This window comes from Oncorhynchus keta, chromosome 28 (assembly GCF_023373465.1).
Source record: "Oncorhynchus keta strain PuntledgeMale-10-30-2019 chromosome 28, Oket_V2, whole genome shotgun sequence".
NCBI lineage: Eukaryota > Metazoa > Chordata > Actinopteri > Salmoniformes > Salmonidae > Oncorhynchus > Oncorhynchus keta.
In genome coordinates, this window is record NC_068448.1 from 65,798,844 (window position 1) to 65,817,295 (window position 18,452).

At 41.6% G+C, this 18,452-nt stretch overlaps 1 pseudogene; it reads right to left on the bottom strand.

The window, feature by feature from the left end:
* Window positions 1–253: 253 nt before the first annotated feature.
* Window positions 254–17,222, bottom strand: LOC118361179 (60S ribosomal protein L22-like 1; annotated as a pseudogene).
* Window positions 17,223–18,452: the final 1,230 nt, after the last annotated feature.

Below are 18,452 nucleotides of genomic sequence, written 5' to 3' on the forward strand. Positions count from 1 at the left end.
ATTACACCTATGATAGTCATCTGAGAAGTTCTGTGACAATCATTTCTCACTGAACTTCATACTTCATTGAAACAGTCATGCACCCACAAAATATTCAAGCAGAACACACCAGGGCTGTTTTGTTGATCTAATTTATTCTCCCATCAAAACTAGAGACATGATGACACACTGAAGTTTACAGTCTATCCACTGACAAATACAAATGTTTCTCACAGAAGACTTTCCCTCTCACAAACAAGTGACAAGTGTGATGGACTGGCCAGTCTCCAGTCCTGCATGCTGGGGCAGGTGGGCGGAGCTTGGCTCTACTCGTCATTGTCCTTTTCCTGGCTGATCTGGAAGTATCTCAGCTCGTAAGTCTCCTTGTCTGACAACACGACTCTCAACCAATCACGGAGGTTGTTCTTCTTCAGGTACCTGTGGACCAATGGGAGAGGAGGAGTTTGATGTCAAAGAAGGGGAGGAGTACACCTCAGACCTGTCCTAAAGGGTTGAGGCCAGGGAGTTCCTCAAACCTACTCCTAGTTAAAAAAAAGGCACACTCAATGGAGTTATTAGTAGTAGTAGACTATCGACACCAATAGCTTACCTCTTGGAAAGCTGGTTCTGTGACGTGGAGCTTGTTTTTCAGAAGGTTGATCTCGACTACATTTTCCAGATTTCCTGTCTTGCCATTGACCTATACCCTCTCGTTGAGAAAGGTTTCCTGTTGGAAAGAGTAGTGACTAGGGAAGGGAACCCTAGTCAGCTAGGGAATGTTACCATAATCCACACACAGAGTTAGACAAACATTACACAATGATAAAGCATAATATCCCTAGCCTGTTTAATGATGAAGGCCATGGGCAGTAGCCCTATGGTGTCCGGTGAAGCGGTGCCGGTAACTTACGAAGTTGACAGAGTCCAGGATACTGTACTCCACAGGGTGGGTCAGGTCCAGTGTGAACCCCCTTCTTGGTGCTCTTGACCACAGTCTGTTTCTTCTGCTTCAGCTAATGATTCTATCCCTCAACGTCAGCAAGACAAAGGAGCTAATCATGGACTACAGAAAACGTAGGGCCGAGCACACCCTCATTCACGTCGACAAACTGTAGTGGAGCAGGTCGAGAGCTTAAAGTTCCACGGTGTCCACATCACTAAGGATTGATCACGGTACCCATACACCAACACAGATGTCAAGAGGGCAAAACAAAGCCTTCCCCCTCAGGAGGCTGAAAAGATTTGACATGGGCCCTCGGATCCTCAAAAAGTTAAACAGCTGCACCATTGAGAGCATCTTGACTGCATTATAGGACTGGGCGATGTACACTGCATTCGGAAAGTATTCAGACCCTTGACTTTTTCCACATTTTTTTACGTTACAGCCTTATTCTCAGATGGATTCAATATTTGAATGAATTATCAATCTACACACAATAGCCCATGATGACAAAGCAAAAACAGATTTTAGACATTTTTGCACATAAAAAAAAACACAAATACCTTATTTACACAAGTATTCAGACCCTTTGCTATGAGACTCAACATTGAGCTCAGGTGCGTCCTGTTTCCATTGATCGTCCTTGAGATGTTTCTACAACGTGATTGGAGTCCACATGTGGTAAATTCAATTGATTGGACATGATTTGGAAAGGCACACACGTCTATATAAGGTCCCACAGTTGACAGTGCATGTCAAAAACCAAGCCACGAGGTCGAAGGAATTGTCCGTAGAGCTCCGAGACAAGATTGTGTCGAGGCACAGATCTGGGGAAGGGTACTGAAACATTTCTGCAGCATTGAAGGTCCCCACCATCTAAGTGGCATTCATCATTCCTTGAGCTGGCTGCCCGGCCAAACTGAGCAATCGGAGAAGGGCCTTGGTCAGGGAGGTGACCAAGAACCTGATGGTCACTCTGACAGAGTTCCTCTGTGGAGATGGGAGGACAATCATCTCTGCAGCACTCCACCAAATCAGGCCTTCTTGGTAGAGTTGCCAGACAGACGCAACTCCTCAGTAAAAGGCACATGACAGCCTACTTGGAATTTGCCAAAAGGCACCTAAAGGACTCTCAGACCAGAGAAACAAGATTCTCTGGTCTGATGAAACCAAGATTGAACTCTTCAGCCTGAATGCCACATCTGGAGGAATCCTGGCACCATCCCTACGGTGAAGCATGCTGTTTGGATGTTTTTCAGCGGCAGGGACTGGGAGACTTGTCAGGATCGAGGGAAAGATGAACGGAGAAATGTAGTGTCCTACCCGAGAAGAGTCAAGGCTGTAATCACTGCCAAAGGTGCTTAAACAAAGTACTGAGTAAAGGGGATGAATACTTATTTAAATGTGATATTTAAGTTTTTTTTTTAAAGTTAAACATTTTCACCAATTTCTAAAAAAAAGTTTTTGCTTCGTCATTATGGGGTATTGTGTGTAGATTGAGAGGGGAAAAACGACTTCATCAATTTTAAAATAAGGCTGTACCGTAAAAACATTTTAAAAAGGGGTCTGAATAGCTTCCCATTTACACCAGAAATCAGTATATAATGCTCATGTCTCCGCCCTAACTCCCTATGTGAGTCGTTTTCCCAATGGCGGGAAGGCAGGTGACAAGTTAAGGTTCAAAATAAGCGCATTGTGCTTATTTTGGAGAGATTTCAATTTTCCTCTTTCACCCAAGCCCCTCCCCCTATCACTCACAACAACAAAGATGGGTGATCACTTATTCCTCTATGACAAACGGTTTCAACTCACTATTCGCATTTCAGGTTTGGTCCAACAGAATCGGGCATATGGACTAGAGGTCGACCGATTATGATCTTTCAGCGCCGATACCGATACCGGTTATTGGAGGACCAAAAAAAGCTGATACCGATTAATTGGCAGATTTTTTTAAATGTATGTAATAATGACAATTACAACAATACTGAATGAACACTTATTTTAACTTAATATAATACATCAATAAAAATCTATTTAGCCTCAAATAAATAATGAAACATGTTCAATTTGGTTTAAATAATGCAAAAACAAAGTGTTGGAGAAGTAAAAGTGCAATATGTGTCATGTAAAAAAGCTAACGTTTGAGTTCCTTGCTCAGAACATGAGAACATATGAAAGTTGGTGGTTCATGAGACTTCAATATTCCAAGGTAAGAGGTTTTAGGTTGTAGTTAATATAGTATTTATAGGACTATTTCTCTCTATACCATATGTATTTCATATACATTTGACTATTGGATGTTCTTATAGGCACTATAGTATTGCCAGTGTAACAGTATAGCTTCCGTCCCTCTCCTCGCCCCTACCTGGGCTCGAACCAGGAACACATCGACAACAGCCACACTCGAAGCAGCATTACCCATCGCTCCACAAAAGCCGCGGCCCATGCAGAGCAAGGGGAACAACTACTCCCAAGTCTCAGAGCGAGTGACATTTGAAACGATATTAGCGCGCACCCCGCTAACTAGCTAGCCATTTCACATCGGTTACACCAGCCATTAGGCTGATAGGCTTGAAGTTATAAACAGCACTGTGCTTGCGAAGAGCTGCTGGCAAAATGCAAGAAAGTGCTGTTTGAAATCAATCCCAGCATTGTATCGATTATATGCAACGCAGGACACGCTAGATAAACTAGTAATATCATCAACCATGTGTAGTTAGAACTAGTGATTATGATTGATTGTTTTTTACAAGATAAGTTTAATGCTAGCTAGCAACTTACCTTGGCTTCTACTGCATTCACATAACAGGCAGTCTCCTTGTGGAGTGCAACGAGAGGCAGGTGGTTATAGCATTGGACTAGTTAACTGTAAGGTTGCAAGATTGGATCCCCCGAGCTGACAAGGTGAAAATCTGTCGTTCTGCCCCTGAACAAGGCAGTTAACCCACCATTCCTAGGCCATTATTGAAAATAAGTATGTGTTCTTAACTGACTTGCCTAGTTAAATAAAGGTATACATTTTTTTTCCTTTAATCGCCGCCCAAAAATACAGATTTCCGATTGTTATGAAAGCTTGAAAATCTGCCCTAATTAAATCGGCCATTCCGATTAATCGGCCGACCTCTAATATGGACACCGAAACACATGGAGACATTATTTTACTGTAATAGAAGAGAAGTTGAACTTTCGAAACCATATCCTGTTTATGTTTCAACTCCTCAAAATTCAAGCAGAGCAGAATATACTAAAACAGCTGTACCAATGAACATTCATTCTGAATGGTACCATGGTACCATTATGGTACCAGATATCACTAGCAGCATTTTAGTCAAATAAAGATAGTTATACTAGCTGTTTAGTCTTTTATAAATGTGCAATAAGCAAAAAAACAATTATAAAGGAATTGGCAACTCGTTCTCATTCTGAGAAATAAGGTAAGCCACTTGATATAAACATCTGAACATAGTGGACAGGCTAACAACATGCTGTTCAAACAGTTGGAGACGGACAGAAGGTTGTGTTCATAACAATTGAACTGTTTTGCCTTGCTAGCTGAATTCAGAGCTTGTGAAATTGTACCTAGATCCAAGTTGGCTGAACATGAAATATAAATATTAGCTACTCACTAGCACCTGGGCTTGTGTTTGAGAGAATTGTTTATGATACTGTGTTAATTTTCTATAATGCTTGCTACATTATTAGAGAATGTGCATTATGAATGGTTCTGGTTAAATCTGTAACAAAAATTGCATTTTTATAGACAAACCTGAAAGCCAGATCAGTGATTATTGCAAAAAAAGCAGGTACAACTATTTTGATTAACTTATTAGTGGGTCTTATGGTTGTGGAAGGTACAGTGTGGCAAAAAAAGTATTTAGTCAGCCACCAATTGTGCAAGTTCTCCCACTTAAAAAGATGAGAGAGGCCTGTAATTTTCATCATGGGTACACGTTAACTATGACAGACAAAATGAGAAGAAAAAAAATCCAGAAAATCACATTGTAGGATTTTTTATGAATTTATTTGCAAATTATGGTGGAAAATAAGTATTTCGTTGCAATTTCGTTGTAATTGCAAACTAATTACATAACATTGAAGGTTGTGCAATGTAAAAGCAATATTTAGACTTAGGGTTGTCACCCGTTCGATAAAATACAGAACAGTTCCGTATTTCACTGAAAGAATAAACGTTTTGCTTTCGGAATTATCATTTCCAGATTTGACCATATTAATGACCAAAGGCTCATATTTCTGTAATTATTATATTATAATTACGTCTATGATTTGATATTTGATAGAGCAGTCTGACTGAGTGGTGGTAGGCAGCAGCAGGCTCGTAAACATTAATTCAAACTTTACTGTGTTTGCCAGCAGCTCTTAGCAATGCTTGAATCACAGCACTGTTCATGACTTCACGCCTATCAACTCCTGAGATAAGGCTGGCAATACTAAAGTGCCTATTAGAACATCCAATAGTCAAAGGTATATGAAATACAAATGGTATAGAGAGAAATATTTGACGCGTCATAATTCCCATAACTACAACCTAAAACGTCTTAACTGGGAATATTGAAGAACTGGGAATATTGAACCACCAGCTTTCATATGTTCTGAGCAAGGAACTTAAACGTTAGCTTTTTTTTACATGGCACATATTGCACTTTTACTTTCTTCTCCAACATTGTTTTTGCATTATTTTAACCAAATTGAGCATGTTTCATTATTTATTTAAGACGAAATAGATTTTATTTATGTATTATATTAAGTTAAAATAATTATTCATTGTTCATTCTGTATTGTTGTAATTGTCATTACACACACACACCCCCACACACACACATAAAAATCGGCCAATCGGTATAGGCTTTTTTGGGTCCTCCAATAATCGGTAGCGGCGGTGAAAAATCATAATCGGTCGACCTCTAATATTGACCCCTGATCAACTCCTGATATATATCCTGGGTGCATTCAAACATATTGACTCCTGATCAACTCCTGATATATCCTGGGTGCCATCAATGATAAGTGCGAACTGAACCACTGGCATTGATGTTATTTCCGACAGAATTTCTTTGACGATTATATTGCCCGCCAGCTTCAAAATGTAGTTTTGCATTTGGGGACTGGTGAAATCAAAGTGACCTTTCAACCAGGTGGTCAGCTCTGCATCGCCCTCTGCTGGAATTCCCACTTTCCTTATCAACGCCTCAAAAAGCCTGACCTTGCTGCACCAAGTACTTCACACCCCCAACCATCTTCATAAAACTGCTTGATTGTATTATCTGAAATACACATGAGAAGTCATACTTAGAGGAATATATGTTTAAATTAACATTAGGATTAGACAGCTGTTATGTCATTATTCTTAACCATCAACTGTCTTAACCATCAATATTTACTCCTTTTCTCACTCACCTCCATGTCACCTGCTTTCCCTGCCCTGTTGGCATTCTCATCCTCATTACTCTGAACGCACCAGAGTGAACATGAAAGAAATACTATCAGTAAACAAGTGGTGTTTCTTGCCATGATGTTCAGGAATGGATTACTAACCATTTCTGATCTGAATGGCAATGATTATTATATCAAGAAACATTGACTCATCTCTTGTACTACTGTAGACTTCTATCATCTGACTGGTACTCATTTCCTCACAACTTATTCTTCTTTCGTAAAACTTTGAGTATCCTACCGATCCATGACTTCGGCAATGTCATTTACACTCTACTCAGCAAATTGGATGCAGTCTATCACAGTGCCATCTATTTTGTCACCAAAGCCCCATATACTACCTACCACTGCGACATGTATGCTCTCATTGGCTGGCCCTCGCTTCATATTCGTCACCAAACCCACTGGATACAGGTCATCTATAAGTCTTTGCTAGGTAAAGCCCCACCTAATCTCAGCTCACTGGTCACCATAGCAGCACCCACCCGTAGCACGCGCTCCAGCAGGTATATTTCACTAGTCACCCCCAAAGCCAACTCCTGCTTTGGCCGCCTTTCCTTCCAGTTCTCTGCTGTCAATGATTGGAAAGAATTGCAAAAGTACTGAAGCTGGAGACTCATATCTCCCTCACTAACTTTAAGCATCAGCTGTCAGAGCAGCTTACAAATCATTGCATTCTGCACATAGCCCATCTGTAAACAGCCCACCCAACTACCTCATCCCTATATTGTTATGTATTTTTTTCCTTTGCAACCCAGTATCTCTACTTGCACATTCATCTCCTGCTAATCTATCACTCCAGTGTTTAATTGCTAAATTGTAATACTTTCACCACTATGGCCAATTTATTGCCCTACATCCCGAATCTTACTTAATTTGCACACACTGCATATAGACATTTCTAGTGTGTTATTGACTGTACATTTGTTTATTCCATGTGTAACTCTGTCTTGTTTGTGTCACACTGCTTTGCTTTATCTTGGCCAGGTCGCAGTTGTAAATGAGAACTTGGTCTCAACTGGCCAACCTGGTTAAATAAAGGTGAAATAAAAATAAAATAGTCTATCACAATGCATTCCGTTTTGTCACCAAGGCCCCATATACTACCCACCACTGCGACCCGTATGCTCTCGTTGGCTGGCCCTCACTATATATTCGTCGCAAAACCCACTGGCTCCAGGTCATCTATAAGTATTTGCTAGGTAAAGCCCCGCCTTCTCAGCTCACTGGTCACCATAGCAATGCCCACCCATAGCACCGCTCCAGCAGGTATTATCCACTGGCCACCCTCAAAGCCAACACTTCCTTTGGCCACCTTTCCTTCCAGTTCTCTGCTGCCAATGACTGGAACGAATTGCAAAAAATCACTGAAGCTGGAGTCTTACATCTCCCTCTCTAACTTTAAGCATCAGCTGTCAGAGCAGTTTACCAATCACTGTACCTCTACACAGGCAATCTTTAAATGGCACACCCAACTACCTCATCCCGATATTGTTACTTATCCTCTTTCTCTTTTGCACCCCAGTATCTCTACTTGCACATCATCATCTGCACATCTATCACTCCAGTGTTAATGCTAAATTGTAATTATTTCACCTCTATGGCCTATTTATTGCCGTACCTCCCTAATCTTCTACATTTGCACACACTGTACATAGATTTTCTATTGCGTTATTGACTGTACGTTTGTTTATGTGTAACTGTGTTGTTTCTGTCACACTGCTTTGCTTTATCTTGGCCAGGTCACAGTTGTAAATGAGAATTTGTTCTCAACTGGCCTACCTGGTTAAATAAAAATGTAAAAAATTCTGACTGCCCAAAAATCTGATGAATGTCACTGCCACCCTTCCTCTTGCTCATGATGACACTCACTGTGACTGAAAGCTGGCTGTAATGAAACTGCTTGCACTTTAATCAAACACTAATAATTATATTTATCATAAGCAAGTACAGCTATACAGTACACTATACTAATATGCAATAAATTAAAGCTACTACTGTCTACATAAATTACACATGCTGCGCAACATAAATGATTACAGACTTCACTTGGGATTTCTGACAAATATAATCTAATAAATACATTAACATAAATTGAATACGCCCGTGAGCACCTGTTGGTCCCTGGTGAATGTGTGGCTAATGAATTTTCCAGGTAATTTAGCTATGATAACTAACGTTAGTGGTGGTTGATTGATTAGCACTCGCAAATCGGCCCGTTTTCACCAAAAACGTTTGTTTCCACTCCATGCAAATATTGACACTTTTTAGCAAAATATTATTTCCACAATTACCGTTCCAGCGCAAAACGACGTGTTGACATTAAAACTATCACAATCGAGTGATATAGACTACATTACACTCATATTACATTCTTGTTTTCAAATGTTTAATACACATGTTTGACATTGATTGTACCGACCCACAGCAGTCGAGCAACGGCAAAACTACTTGGACAAACCACACGCAGAACTGCAGTACACCGTAACATTAGAACCGGTAGTAATAATAATGGCAATTTGTTAAGTTTAGTAATGATTACATTTGCCAATGATTATTCCTTCCGGATGGCGGTGCGTGGTTCCGTCGTAGCAAATTCTTTATATCAATATATTGGGGGGGGATATTTGAATTCTGTGTGTGTGTGTGTGTGTGGGGGGGGGTGTCCCTCCCGGGGGGGGTGTCCCTCCCCCAATATACCCTCCCCCAATATATATTATAATTACGACCCTGGCACATACGCTGCAACTACTGTTTATTATCCATATTGTTGTCAAGTCACTTTATTCCTAGTTATATGTACATAGCAACCTCAATTACCTCATATTGGGCTCCTGAGTGGTGCAGCAGTCTAAGGCACTGCATCACAGTGCAAGAAGTGGATTAAAAAAACAGTCCTTGGCTTGAATCCATGCTGTATCACACCCGGCCGTAATTGGGAGTCCCATAGGGTGGCGCACAATCGGCCCAGCGTCGTCCGAGTTTGGCCGGGGTAGGCAGTCATTGTAAATAAGAATTTTTCTTAATAACTTTTCATGTTCACAAATGTGCACACTCTCAAACAATAGCATGGTTTTTATTTCACCATAATATATACTGTAAATTGGACAGTGCAGTTAGATAAACATGAATTTAAACTTTCTGCCAATAGCAGATATGTCTATGTCCTGGGAAATATTCTTGTTACTTACAACCTCATGCTAATCGCATATGTTAGCTCAACCGTCCCCCAGGGGACCCACCGATCCTGAAGAAGTTTAACTGACTTGCCTAGATAAATAAAGGTTACATTAAAACATCAAAAACACATTGAACTGGTAACCTGTGTATATAGCCACGTAATCGTTACTCATTATTACAAGATTTATTGAATTAAAATCACTTGGAACTGATTTCCTGGTGTTTTTTTTCTTCCTAAACGTCTTTTATGTCCAACCCATAATAATCGTAATATTTTTGCGCTCAGAAAGCTTGCGGGGGGGGGCAGGCAAAGAAAACCACCCGCGGGCCGTCAGTTGGGGGACCGTTATACAATTCCATTTTCACTATTCTGCAGTACACTTGTAATGGATTAAATACTATTCCATACATTTCATTTCTTTATTCATAAATCACTCGTGTTTTATAGATGTGAAATTGACCATTATCAATTACCATGAATGAGATACTATATTTTAACTTTGCATATCTATTGTGACAAATCTACTAATATACTATTAGTGAGGAAAATAGAGGCTTTCACTGGTTATTGGTAGTGATGGCATTGCCTTAAAAAAAAAATCCACTCCAAAGGCCAAATTGGGTCCAAAGAGCAGCCAGACAGCACTCACCCAGACTGGAGAATCATTAACAGCAGGGCCAGGTTAAGAAATCATAGGCCCCAGGGCTTCATTTTTTACTATTTTGAAATCTTCAAAACACAAAGACAGCTGCAACCAACCATTGAAATATAACCCATAGATGGCAGTTCCCATTCCAAGTCAGGACTGGCATCCATTGCTACTGTACCCCTAGAGTTTAATAGTCAAATTACCAGGGTAAGAGGTTACAAAACCCTTCTATGGATTATGCCTATAGCCACAATACAACTCTAGGCATACCGGTAACTGCCAAAATAAAGTAAATACTTGAGTAAACTAGGGATATAAAGTATATATTATGGCGTGGGGTGCATTTTCCTGGCATGGTTTAGGCCCACATGTAGAATCTATGCCAAGGGGCATTCAAACTGGCAAGTCGTGGTGGCCGAACACCACTTTATGTTGGTGTTTTGTTTATTTTGGCAGATACAGTATATTACAGTCGTGGCCAAAAGTTGAGAATGACATAAATGTTAATTTTCACAAAGTCTGCTGCCTCAGGTTATATTTTGGCAATTTGCATATACTCCAGAATGTTATGAAGAGTGATCAGATAAATGCAAATGAACTGAATCCCCAAATAACATTTCCACTACATTTCAGCCCTGCTACAGAAGGACCAGTTGACGTTATGTCAGTGATTCTCCCGTTAACACAGGTGTGAGTGTTGACGAGGACAAGGATGGTGATCACTCTGCCATGCTGATTGAGTTCGAACAACAGACTGGAAGCTTCAAAGGGAGGGTGGTGCTTGGAATCATTGTTCTTCCTCTGTCAACCATGGTTACCAACAAGGAAACACGTGCCTTCATCATTGCTTTGCACAAAAAGGGCTTCACAGGCAAGGATATTGCACCTAAATCAACCATTTATCGGATCATCAAGAACTTTAACTTCTTGCGTCTATGGGTGCGCTATGTCATTATTGGATAAAAAGACGTGCCTGTTTTAAGTGCGATATTTTGTGACGAAAAGATGCTCGACTATGCATGGAATTGACAGCCTTGGAAAGACAAAACTCTCACGTCTCCAAAACTGCAAAGATATTATCTGTGCGTGCCCCAGAACTAATGCGACAGGCAAAACCAAGATGCAACTTCTAACAGGAAATGAACAGGATTTTTGACGCTGTGTTTACTAACGTCTCCTTATATGGCTGTGAATATGCTGGGAACGAGCTTATGCGCTCTGCCGTTCGCCGTTCATCCAAGATGTCTGCAGCATTGTGGCGTATTTGTAGGCATATCATTGGAAGATTGGCCATAAGAGACTACATTTGCCAGGGGGCCGTCTGGTGGCCTTTGTCTAAATTGGTTCGTAATTCCCAGTGGCATTCAATTTACCTTTCAATACAGAAGGAGAAGGATACTTCCAGGAACGATACATCATTGAAGAGATATGTGAAAAACACCGTGAGGATTGATTCTAAACAACGTTTACCATGTTTCAGTCGATATTATGGAGTTAATTTGGAAAAAAGTTTGGCGTTTGGATAACTGAATTTTCGTTTTTTTTGGGTAGCCAAATGTGATGCACCAAACGGACCGATTTCTCCTGCACAAAAAATCTTTCAGGAAAAACTGGACATTTGCTATCTAACTGAGTCTCCTCATTGAAAACATCCGAAGTTCTTCAAAGGTAAATTATTTATTGAATGTTTTTGCTGGTTTTTGTGAAAATGTGGCCTGCTAATGCTAACGCTAAATGCTAGTTTGCTATGGTAGAGAAGCATATTTTTGAAAATCTGAGATGACAGTGTTGTTAACAAAAGGCTAAGCTTGAGAGCAAATAGATTAATTTCATTTAATTTGCAATTTTCATGAATAGTTAACTTTGCGTTATGGTAATGAGCTTGAGGCTGTAGTCACGATACCGGATCCGGGATGGCTCGACGCAAGAAGTTAAGGAATACGGTTCAATTGTTGTGTAGAAGGCTTCAGGGCACCCAAGAAAGTCCAGCAAGTGCCAGGACCGTCTCCTAAAGTTGATTCAGCTTCGGGGCACTACCAGTACAGAGCTTGCTCAGGAATGGCAGCAGGCGGGTGTGAGTGCATCTGCACGCACAGTGAGGCAAAGACTGAGGATGGCCTGGTGTCAAGAAGGTCAGCAAAGAAGCCACGTCTCTCCAGGAACAACATCAGGGACAGACTGATATTCTGCAAAAGGTACAGGGTTTGGACTACTGAGGACTGGGGTAAAGTAATTTCCTCTGATGAATCCCCTTTCTGATTGTTTGGGGCATCCTGAAAAAAGCTTGTCCGGAGAAGACAAGGTGAGCGCTACCATCAGTCCTGTGTCATGCCAACAGTAAATCATCCTGAGACCATTCATGTGTGGGGTTGCTTCTCAGCCAATGGAGTGGGCTCACTTACAATTTTGCCTAAGAACACAGCCATGAATAAAGAATGGAACCAACACGTCCTCCGAGAGCAACTTCTCCCAACCATCCAGGAACAGTTTGGTGACAAACAATGCCTTTTCCAGCATGATGGAGCACCCTGCCATAAGGCAAAAGTGATAACTAAGTGGCTCGGGGAACAAAACATCAATATTTTGGGTCTATGGGCAGGAAACTCCCCGGACCTTAATCCCATTGAGAACTTGTGGTCAATCCTCCAGAGGCGGGTGAACAAACAAAACCCCACAAATTCTGACAAACTCCAAGCATTGATTATGCAAGAAGAATGGGCTGCCATCAGTCAGGATGTGGCCCAGAAGTGAATTAACAGCATGCCAGGCCGGATTGCAGAGGTCTTGAAAAAGAAGGGTCAACTCCGCAAATATTGACTCTCTGCATCAACTTCATGTAATTGTCAATAAAAGCCTAAGACACTTATGAAATGCTTGTAATTATACTTCAGTATTCCATACTAACACCTGACAAAAATATCTAAAGACACTGAAGCAGCAAACTTTGTGGAAATTAATATTTGTCATTCAAAACTTTTGGCCATGACCGTACGTACACAAGTCTTTTGACACCCCTTCAAATAAGTGGATTCGGCTATTTCAGCCACACCCGTTGCTAAGTTATATATAATCGAACACACTGTGACAGTAGGCTGGCCTTACTTAAGAGCGCAGTGACTTTTAACCTGGCACCGTCATAAGATGCCACCTTTCCAACAAGTCAGTTCGTCAGATTACTGCCCTGCTGGAGCTGCCCCGGTCGGTCAACTGTAAGTGTTATTGTGATGTGGAAACATCCAGGAGAAACAATGTCTCAGTCACAAAGTGGTAGGCCACACAAACTCACAGAACGGGACCGCTGACGCACGTAACATGTAAAAATCGTCTGTTCTCGGTTGCAACATTCACTACAGAGTTCCAAACTGCCTCTGGCAATAGGTCTAGCTGATTGAGTTGCGGCTGTCAGTGAAAAGCACCTAGATTCTAGAAGATAATGTGTCTTGAGTATAATATTTAAATGTTGCAACAAGGGGAGGAGTGTGGCAAAGATATGGCACAGCTGTCTCCCGCCAATTCTTGTGCATTCATTATTTCATCCCATTATTTTGGAATGATATGTTCAACAAGCAGGTGTCCACAAACTTTTAGTCAGGTAGCGTACACAGTATGTAGTATATATTTAGTATTTTTCCGCCCAAAAACCGTATGTGGTCACCTGCTCGTCAAACATCTCATTCCAAAATTACAGATATTATATGGAGTTGGTCCACCCTTTGCTGCTATAACAGCCTCCACACATCTGCATAGATTTTCTTCCATTCAGCCACAAGAGCTTTAGTTAGGTCGGGCACTGATGTTGGGTGATTAGGCCTGGCTTGCAGTCTGCATTCAAATTCATCCCGAAGCTGTTTGATGGGGTTGAGGTCAGAGCTCTGTGCAGGCCAATCAAGTTCTTCCACACCAATTGACAAAGCATTTCTGCATGGTCCTCGCTTCGCGCACAGGGGCATTGTCATGCTGAAACAGGAAAGGGCCTTCCTCAAACTGTTAAGAGTTGGAAGCACAGAATTGTATGCTGTAGCATTAAGATTTCCCTTCACCGGAACTCAGGGGCCTAGCCCGAACCATGAAAAACAGCACCAGACCATTATTCCTCTTCCACCTAACTTTACAGTTGGCACTATGCATTGGGGTAGGTAGCGTTCTCCTGGCATCAGCCAAACCCAGATTCATCCGTCAGACTGCCAGATGGTGAAGCGTGATTCGTCACTCCAGAGAACATTTTTCCACTGCCCCAGAGTCCAATGGCGGTGAGCTTTACACCACTCCAGACGACGCTTGGCATTGTGCGTGGTGATCTTAGGCTTGTGTGCAGCTGCCCGGCCATGGAAACCCCTTTCAAAAAACTCCAGTTTTTCTGCTGATGTTGCTTCCAAAGGCAGTTTGGAACTCGTTTGTCAGTGTTGCAACTGAGAACAGTCTTGTTTTATGCTCTACACCATTCAGCGGTCCTCTTCTGTGAGCTTGTGGGGCCTACCACTTCACGGCTGAGCTGTTGCTTCTAGACATTTCCACTTCACAATAACAGCACTTACAGTTGACAAGGGTAGCTCAAGCAGGGTAGAAATTTGACAAACTGACTTGCTGTGAAGGTCGGATCCTATGAAGGTGCCACGTTGAAAGTCACGGAGATCTTCAGTAAGGCCATTCTCCTGCCAATGTTTGTCTAATGAGATTGCATGGCTTTGTGCTTGATGTTATACCTGTCAGCAATGGGTGTGGCTGAAATAGCTGAATCCACATATGTGTGTCTATATACTACCGGTCAAACGTTTTAGAACACCTACTCATTCAAGTGTTTGTTTTTAATTTATTTATATTTTCTACATTGTAGAATAATAGTGAAGACATCAAACTATGAAATAACACATAGAATCATGTCGTAACCCCCCCAAAAATAGTGTTAAACAAATCACAATGCATTTTATATTTGAGATTCTTCAAAGTAAGCACATTTTGACTTGATGACAGCTTTGCACTCTTGGCATTCACTCAACCAGCTTCATGAGGTAGTCACCTGGAATGCATTTCAATTAACAGGTGTGCCTTGTTAAAAGTAAATCTGTGGAATTTCTTTCAATCTTAATGATGAGCCAATCAGTTGTGTTGTGACAAAGTAGGGGGTATACAGAAGATAGGGCTATCTGGTGAAAGACCAAGAGGCGGCAGGGTAGCTTAGTGATTAGAGCGGAAGGTTGCAAGTTCAAATCCCAGAGCTGACAAGATACAAATCTGTCGTTCTGCCCCTGAACAGGCAGTTAACCCACTGTTCCTAGGCAGTCATTGTAAATAAGAATTTGTTCTTAACTGACTTGCCTAGTTAAATAAAGGTTAAAAAAATAATTTAAACGTCCATATTATGGCATGAAACACTCAAATAAGCTAAGGGAAACAGTCCATCATTACTTTAAAACATGGTCAGTCAAAACGGAAAGTTATATCACATATAATCGCAAAAACCATCAAACGCTACGATGAAACTGGCTCTCATGAGGACCCCCAAAGGAATGGAAGACCCAGAGAATAAGTTGAGTTTACAGCCCAAATGAATGCTTCAGAGTTCAGGTAACATCTAAACATCCACTGTTGAGACTACGTGAACCACTACTCAAGGACACCAATAATAAGACTTGCTTGGGCCAAGAAACATGAGCAATGGACATTCGACCTGTGAAAATTTGTCCTTTGGTCTGATGAGTCCAAATTGGAGATTTATGGTTCAAACCAGTGTCTTTGTGAGACGTGTGGGTGAACGGATGATCTCTGCATGTGTATTTCCCACCGTAAAGCATAGAGATGGTGGTGTTATGGTGTGGGGGTGCTTTGCTGGTGACACTGCTATATTTAGAATTCAAGGCACACTTAACCAGCATGGCTAGAACAGCCCTCCGCAGCGATACACCCTCCCATCTGGTTTGGGCTTAGTGGGACTATCATTTGCTTTTCAACAGGACAATGACCCGACACACCTCCAGGCTGTGTAAGGGCTATTTGACCAAGGAGTGATGCATCTGCCGACCTCAACCAAATTGAGATGTCTTGGGATGAGATGGACCGCAAAGTGAAGGAAAAGCAGCCAAAAAGTGCTCAGCATATGTGGGAACTCCTTCTAGACTGTTGGAAAAACATTCCAGGTGAAGCTGGTTGAGAGAATGTAAAGTGTGCAAAGCTGTCATCAAGTCATAGATTGGCTATTTGAAGGATCTCACACAAAATCTATTTAAACAAATGTAACACTAGTGGTTACTACATGATTCCATGAGTGTTATTTCATAGTTGTAATGTCTTCACTATTATTGCACAATGTAGAAAATAGTAAAAACCCTTGAATGAGTAGGTGTTAACTATATACACTACCAGTCAAAAGTTAAGCAATAAGGGTTGTGGTAGGTATTTGGCCAATACTCTACGGCTAAGGGCTGTTCTTACACGCAATGCAGAGTGCCTGGTTACAGCCGTTAGCCGTGGTATATTGGCCATACCACAAACCCCTCAGGTACCTTATTGAGATGATAAACTGGTTACCAATGTAATTAGAATAAAAAAAGTTGTCACACCAATCAGTATTCAAGGCTCAAACCACCCAGGCTATAATGTATACTATATATTTCCTTTTTAGCTTCATATTGGGCCCCCCAGTCTTGAGCCCTGTTAAGCACCTGCATTAATCCGATTGACACTACAACAGCAGGGTCATGGCTTTACTGATGTAATGGGTCTGTATTGTTGCCAAAATGCTTACTGAGTGACCTAAACACACCAACCTTACATTTCATTCCTTTACCTAATTATTCTATATGCATTAGTCTAGTGTTAGATTGATCTGACTCATTGTTCAGGTTTCTGAGAGCATACAGATGTGTACAATTGTATGCGTGAGTATACATTGTGTGAAGAGAATGAATGAGTTCTCTTCACACTGCAGTGGCAGGCATTCAGGCAGTGTGGCTCAACAGCCATACAGGCCCCTGCAGGGACAGGGCGTCATCCTGGCTCAAACCCAGACACTGCCGTTCAGTCATGGAGTCTTAGCTGATCCCTGAACACTGGTATCTGCAGTGCTTTGCCTCTGTTGCAGTGTACTCTAGTCTGGGCAATGGGCCAGACCAGAAGGGCAGAGGAAGCAGCAGTGTGAGTACTTCACTGGGTGTCAGGTATCAAACCCAGCCTGTACAAGTTCCTCAAAACAGCTTTAGCAAACTGCCCTAAAAGCTAAAAGGTTAAGCAGTCAACAGTGAGGCTTCCTCTATCAAAGACTACAGCATTCTACTTACCAGACCCAGCAAATTGAAGACAAATCCACATTACAGGATGTGTCAGATGCCAGGGATCAAATTGATACACTGAACAAAAATAAACACAGTCTAACCAAGATTTTACTTAGTTCATAAGGTTTACCGTCAATTAAAATCAATCCATTAGGCCTTAAATTTATGGATTTCACATGGTCAGATACCTTAAAAATACTTTTACAAAAATTAGGAGTATAAATGTTCTTTCTCCTACTCCTCAATGGCTGTGTGAAGTTTCTAGATATTGATGGGAACACAAACACATGTCGAGCCAGAGAATCCCAATGGGTGACTGGCGAGTTTGTAGGCCATGAGAAACTGGGACATTTTCAGCTTCCAGGAATTGTGTGCAGATCCTTGCAACATGGGGCCATGCATTATCATGCTGAAACATGGCAGTGGCAGATGAATGGCACAGCAATGGGCCTCAGGATCTCTTCAAACTACCATCGATAAAATGCAATTGTGTTGTATCTTATGCCTGCCCATACCATAGCCGCAGGGGCACACTGTTCATAACATTGACATCAGCAAACCGCTCGCCCACACCATACACGACACCTGCCTGGTACAGGTGAAACTTAGAATCATCCATGATGAGCACAATTCTTCAGCGTGTCAGTGAACAACTACCAACTTTAGTTAGTTACAATGCGAGTTAGGGCAAGCACGCAGATGAGCTTCCTTGAGACGATTTGACATTTTGTGATGAAATTCAGGTTGCGCAAACCAAGTTTCAGCGGTCCGGTTGGTTGGTCTCAGACGATAATGCAGGTGAAGCAGACGTGGAGGTACTGGGCTGACATGGTTCTGCGTATTTTGTTGTTGTGAGGCCGGTACACCATACTGCCAAACGCTCAAGTCATTGACTTGGCTTATGGTAGAGAAATGGACAATCAAGTCTCTGATGGATAATCCGTATCAGCATGCCATTTGTAATTTCTGTAGCATGTGACTAAA